General features: G+C 45.2%; 1 long non-coding RNA gene across 1 annotated transcript; it reads right to left on the reverse strand.

Moving 5' to 3' along the window:
• Window positions 1-370: 370 nt before the first annotated feature.
• Window positions 371-5,825, reverse strand: LOC115029551. Its single transcript, XR_003835113.1, has 3 exons — window positions 5,618-5,825; window positions 5,025-5,165; window positions 371-1,881 (listed from the first exon to the last, which is right to left on the reverse strand). It is a non-coding gene; the product is annotated as an uncharacterized LOC115029551 (long non-coding RNA).
• Between the last annotated feature and the right edge of the window lie 1,125 nt (window positions 5,826-6,950).

The following is a 6,950-nucleotide window of genomic DNA, read 5'->3' on the forward strand; positions in this document are numbered from 1 at the left end:
AAACCAAAAAAAAAAAAAGAAAGAAAGAAAGAAAGAAAAAAGAAAAGAAAATGGAGAAACCAGCCCCCGCAAGTTGTTCTCTGACTTCCACAGACACACCATCGTCGCACAAGCACCACCCTCAACAAAATGAATAAATAAATGTAATCTTAAAAAGAGAAACTAGAATTTCTAAGTTAGAGTTTTCCATATATAATATCAAACCCAGAAGCCAAGAAAAATAACTGAGCAATCTGACTGTGTCAAAGCACGTCTTCATGGATATTCTCTTCCTGGATAGTTGAAGAAAACCCAAAACAAACATACATTGAATCATATGCTGAGAACTTTCAATTTGTAAAGGGCTAAAGAACAGGGCCTTAAAATTTAATATTGTAAAAAAACCTAAACAAAAGGGTCAGATGACAGCAGAAATATGCAGATATTTAAACTATTTATTTAATTTTTACGGTGCTCCGGGCGGAGGAGATGAGTCCCTGGTAAGTCCTTGATACACAGACACAAGAACTCTGCTTTGAATCTCCAGAACGAACAGAAAAGCCAGACACGGTACCTCTGTAATCCAAACATTTGGGGGGCAGAGACAGGCATATTATGGGGTGCACTGAGCAGCCAATCCAGCCAACTGGGAGCTCTAAGTCTAACGGGAGACCATATCCCCAAGAATGAAGATGGAAGGGTGATTGAGAAAGATGCCTGATGACAAGCTATTACATCCACAAACACCCAGATGGGCAGGAAGACCGAACACAAGCACACTCATACGATGCACACAAGCGAGCATGTTCTCTTGCCTTCACTTTTGGGAGTCGAGGACATCTTAAGATTCCATCATCAAATAGACTAACAAAGATCAAACACTTGATAAACCCCGTGTGTCCCACTACCCTTGGGAGTGGAGAAGCCAACAGAGTGCAAACACATTCACTCTTTGGCAAGTTCTATTCCCTGACTTCCTCACACAGTCGAGAATTTGAAGTTCCTAAACTCATGATTAAAGAAATGAAAAGAATATCTCATGGCCAGAGTCTGAAGGCAGAAACTTGTTACAGCCAAGACCTGTATGAAGCCACTAAAGGCAACAGCGGAAATTCTGCTTTCTTAATGCTCTGACAACCAGCCAATCAGCGGCAACCCTGCACTTCGGACAACCAGCCAATCAGCGGCAACCCTGCGCTTCCAGCCAATCAGCAATCTCCTTTCCCTTCTGAAAGTCAGCCAATCAGCAACAAGCCCAAACTTCTCAAGCCAACCTGTAAGAATCAGATCAACTGTGATTACTAAACTCCATCTTCAACCAATCCCTAGACTTTTTTTTTTCTCTCAATGTTCTAATTACTGAACTCAGTGTTCCCAAAACTCCACATAAAATCAGTCTTTGCTTTGTTCCTGTACAGCCCAAGCATTACGATCATCTCATTAGGCGAAACGACGTCAGAGAACAGAGGAATTGGAGAAATCCAGATATTACTCTAACTACAAAAAGTGTGTGCTTGTACCACTGAAAGGCTTCGAGCACAGCCCAGAGCCTCCGCGGAGGCTGGAGGCTAACACAGCCCTCCCGGTCGGTCGCCTGGAGGCCATCTTTGCCTTCCAATCGCAACAAGGAAGCTCTATGAAAATTTCCAAGCACACAGCACATGCGCATTTTAAAGTACACCTGTTGAAAAAGAAGTCAAGCACTTCATCTGAACTCAGTTTTGTCCTCTGTGACTTGACACCTGCCAAATCCAGAGAAGGGTGCGCTTACAGCTCAGTGACCAAAAGAAATGACACACTCACCGAGTCACTCCAACAGGCCAAAGGAAGTCTTCGTTTTCTTAGCCGAGGAGTGAGATCGTGGGATTCTAACACCAAGTTGTGCTTTGTCTCAATACGTCTCTAAAGGGGAGAAGAATAGAAAACATGAAAACCTGCTACCTAGAGGCTGGGCTGAGCTCTGGCTGAGGACTTAAGTGACATTTCAATAATCCAAAGTCTTAAACAGAGAGCCATTCAGCCAGTCCCTTGATACTGACATGATAGTCAGGCTGTGTTTTATTGACTAGTGGAGTTGGGTTCAGAGTCTCCGGTGCACATCAACACCAAGGGAACTTACAAGACGTGGTTTTAAAGTATTACATCACTTGATACAGCTTTACTCCAGCCCCTCTTCAGCTTCTCTTTCCTAGCATGACTACAGAAGACAATGTCAGCTCAGGTACACACACCTCCAGGGCTCATTTAATGTAGGCTTTACTCAAAAGCCTGACTGACGTCATTGGAAAGGTCCAGCAGCTGAACCAAAAACTTCCTGCAGCTCACAGAGTTGCTGTATTTAGGATTAAATTTTCAAATATATTTGTGTTTCTTTTCCTGTTTAAAAAAAATTGAAATAATCCCATCCATTGTCCACCAAGGTTTCAGAATCTGATCACGCTTCCTTAATTCAAGTGCAACTTACAGCTGCCTCCAAAGGCTATCATCAAATGGCCTGGAAATTATCTTTTAAAATGAACAATAGATGTGACGCAGTTCTGTTTCTGGGAACCTGTAAGAACTTGAGAACCAAGATGCCTAGTTGCAGTTCTGGAGGCCGAGGACTACAACCTATGTAAATATCCATAACAGAAGAACGGCAGAGTAAGCTTAAGATACGGTGCCACCCCCCCACAAAATATTAATCAGCCATTAAAGTCATCAAACAGCACTACAGTTGATGAAAACTTTTGTCACGATTTTTTGTTGTTGTTGTTGGTGTCATGGTTTTGACTTAGGAGAAACAAGATACTGAGGAGTGTACACGGTGATTCCTACTTTCCGAAACAATTAAAATTAAAATTAAATGTAAAACTAAGCCTTCATGTCCGTTGTCCCCACACAGGCATTTGGAACCCCTGGCAATGATGAGTTTAGCCTGTCAAAGCTTGCAGAATGTCCAGAGAGTAAAGCGCTTGCCACACAAGCAAGGACAAGAGTTTGAATCCTTAACCCCTGTGTAAGCGCCACACAGGCATGACAACCTTCCTGTGGTTCCAGCTCTGGCAAGGCAGGGACAGAGGACCCTGGGGACAAGAGCTAGTGAGACCAGCAGTGTTAGCCAGCTCTGGGATGAAGTGAGAGACCTGCCTCAAGGGAAAAAGATGGAGAGCGAAGGAGGAAGTCGCCCCGGTGTTAGCATTAGGCCTTCACATGTATACACATACACATGCACATGCACATACACATGCATGCACATGCCCCTACACAAATACAAACAAATGCACAGGTGCCTACAGACAAAACAAAAACCTTGATGGATAATGCCATTAGCATTTAGTGGCTGAAGATTAGGGGTACTCCTGAGCAGCCTACAATGTGCGGGACAATGTACCAAGCAAGGAAAAAAAAAGCCAGGTCCAGTGTGACCACATTGCTGAGGCTGAGACACTGTGGTCTGTGTAGCAAATGTGGAAGTTTGAATGAAAATGGCTCCCACAGACTCATCGGGAGTGGCATTATTGGAGGTGTGGCCTTGTTGAAGGAAGTGTGTCACTGGGGATGGGCTTGGAGGTTTCAGACGCTCAAGCCAGGCTCAGCACACACCTCTCTCATTCCCACCCACCCTCCTCTCCCTGTTGCGTGCTGATCCAACTTTACAGCTTCTGGCTCCTTCTCCAATACCATGACTGACTGCGTGCTACCATGCTTTTTGCTGTGATGATCACAGACTAAACCTCTGAAACTGTAAAGCCAATACCAATCAAATGTTTTTCCTTATAAGAGTAGCCATAGTCTTGGTGTCTCTTCACAACAGCAGAAACCCTAAGACAGAGATGACTAAATTTGAATAGGAAAAAAATAAATAAACATGGCAACTTACACACCAGGATGTCCACATAGCTTTAATTCCTGGAGAATGGGAGCAGAGATGGAGCTGAGATCCTGACAGAGTGAATGAAAACGGTACCCACCCACCAGCTTCCCACTATCCTTTGGCATCTTTATCCTCCATGCTTAGACATGGCTTAGGGAGGGAACTTCACTAAAAAACTGTGCTTTGCGCAGATGGAAGAATATAAATTGGAGTTGGGAGAAAAAGCCAACTTAAAGATCACATGGGTTAGGGAAGTGATAACTTAGCCAGTTTGGCCTTTGGCAAATCTGCACAACAGTGCTTGGATTCCCATGTATAATCTAAATTAACATGAGTTAACCTCAATCTCTTGCAACCTTCATATCAGGAGTTTGGTATTTTTATTGCACTAGAGGGAGTTCAGTTTTAAACAGAGCAGCGTGCCGGTATGAATGTAGCCAGTGAGTCACTGGCTGTGTGAGTCTGAGCAGACTGGCTTTGCTAGTCATTTCCTGGAGTTTGGCTTATATCCTGCCGCTCAGAGAGCATATAACCCACACATCGGCCTTCCTTATATGTGGATATACATCCCAGTACATGTATGGAAACTGACAGTTTCTCTCCTACACATACATGCTAATGATAAAGCTTAAGCTTTGAGTTAAGCGCAGTAAGAGACAGTCACTAACAATAAATACGAGCAATTAGAACACCCGTGATAAAGTCCACATGCCTAGGTTTGAAGCAATGAAGACATTATTTAAAATAACTAAAGGAGGTTTTGAAGACTTTTGCAAGCATGAAGAACTGCAATGCATCCCGTGAACTACACATGCATGTGTGTTGTGTGCATGTGGTCATGTCAGCATGAGCTCACGTGTGCACATACATGTGAAATCCAGTGGACAACTTAAGATGTCATCTACTTGGCTTTTTGAGACAGGGTTTCTCCCTGGTCTGGAACTCACTAAGGAGACTAGCATGGCTGGCCTGAGAGCCAGAGGGGACCACTGTCTCCACCTTCTCACTGCATGTGGTGTGAGCTCTGAGGACCACACCAGCATTTTATCATCTGAACCATCTCCCTAGACCCCTAAGTTCTTTCTTCCTAGTAGCCTCTGGGTGTCCTGTGTAGCCAGGGTTGTTGTCAACCAAGGAAGGATACAGAGGGCACGTTGGCTGAAGTGAGCCATAAAGCAAAGGCACTCACGTGGCAGGTGGGGAGAAGCCACCGAGTGATCAGTCACCATCATCACTGAATGTCACATGTTACTTGCACGGACACTACATATAGATGAAAGCCCAGGAAGGCAGAGACTGCTACGGGAGGCAAATACATTCTCATATTCATCTGGAAAATAAAAGCACAATTGTGATTTCTGACTCTTCCCAGACTCAGCCTTCTGTCAAGCTTCATGCGCATCCTCCAACGCTTGGGCATAGCCAAGCTTCACTTTGTGCTCACCTCTGTGGCACACGCTCGCGCTCTTTCTCTCTGACCTCTGCCATCCCTCCCTCCCTATACCCTCACAGTCTTATTTTACTCTGGAATGTTCCCTCACTAGCCTGAACACTCCATGGTTCTCAGTATGAGTCTCAGTTGTACATACATGGGGTTTCCATAGACACACCTTTGTCCCCTGGCCTTAGTCTGAGCATGCATTTAGTGTCCTATGAGGTGAACGGAAGCTGGTCTCCCTCTCCCTGACTGTGAGACACGTATGATCTGAGCACCTCTTTTGAAAACTCCCTCTGGTGTCAGTGTCTTCTGACTAGGAGCTGTCCGCATGACTGCATTTGTACCTTGTTCTGATGTCCAGGGTCCGCCTCACCACTCTTCTCCATGTGACAGGACACAGCCACGAGAACATAGGGGAGACTCTGGGAATGGGATCATAGGAGCCAAAGTTCCAGCTCCCTTGCTGCCACCCTTTGGTGAGTCTCTCCTCAGTACAGTGTCAAGGATACACAGTGGACAGAGGTGCCATGATGGCCTGGCCATGTTGGCATTGGAGCAGGTGGTTGTGACAGATATGACTGGCATCTGTTTATTGCCCCCAAATCCATCATAAGGATGCCTCACATAATAAATCAAACTCTAGGGTACATATGTGCCTGTTGCACAGGCCTGAGACTAACTTAAAAGTGTGGCAATTAAGACACACACACACACACACACACAATCTGTTGTGCAGAGGTCATCAGTGCTCGGAGCTGAAGACAAGCAGCCCATTGGAAGCATCTTCTTTCTCACTGCAGCCATTTTCAAGGAGTCCATGTTGCCCTATGTGCTGACTTCCATCCCGATGTTCAACTAGGGTGCCTCTCTAAAGCTCCACCCTTTCCCATTTGTGCATGCTTTGTTTTGTCAGCAGAACTTGGAGTGTAACCAAGGAAGAGCTCTGGTCTATTGACCTGAGAGAGAGGGGATCAAGATCAGGTAGGATATCTTGTCAGTCTCAGCTCCTTCCAGCCACAGAATGCCATGCACGCTGAGAGGATGGCTGTATCCCACGGTGTGTGGTGAGGACCCAGAGCTCTTCCAGACAGCAGAGAGAACAGGTGCCTTCTTCCACACAGAGATGATACAGGGACACTCCTGGGAACAGAGATCTCTTAGAACATCACAGGCCCCTTTTCCAAGGGCCAGCCTCTTAGATTTAATCTATGAGAACTAGTGTGGCCAGTTGCTTTCAAACGTTAGACCAACAATGGATATGCATTAACTTTGAGTGTGTCCCCCACAAGGCTTGGTGACCCCAGCATAAGGAATGTCAATGACAACGAGTCTCTTTCCTAGGTCAACCATCATGGATGCAACTGCAGTTGGAACCACTGGTCCCAACAGGCGTCACAGTGGGGACTTTTACAACAGAGAGGCAAAGGCAGGCTTGTGAAGGCCAGACAGCACAGCTACCACCCCCATAATGTGCTCTATAATGTGGGCAGGAACCTCTCTCTTTGAACTCATAAATGTAAGTCACATCTTTTCTTCTAATTTTTAAGCCACATATTCTTCCTATTTAAAAAAAAAATAGCCGACATGGACAGGCAGCTGCTCATGAATGTATAACACAAATGCGTCCCTTTCTGTCTTTAATCATTCCACTCTTTGAGAAGATACTCATGGTTGAAA

This window comes from Mus caroli, chromosome 16, assembly GCF_900094665.2.
Source record: "Mus caroli chromosome 16, CAROLI_EIJ_v1.1, whole genome shotgun sequence".
NCBI classification, from domain to species: Eukaryota; Metazoa; Chordata; class Mammalia; order Rodentia; family Muridae; genus Mus; species Mus caroli.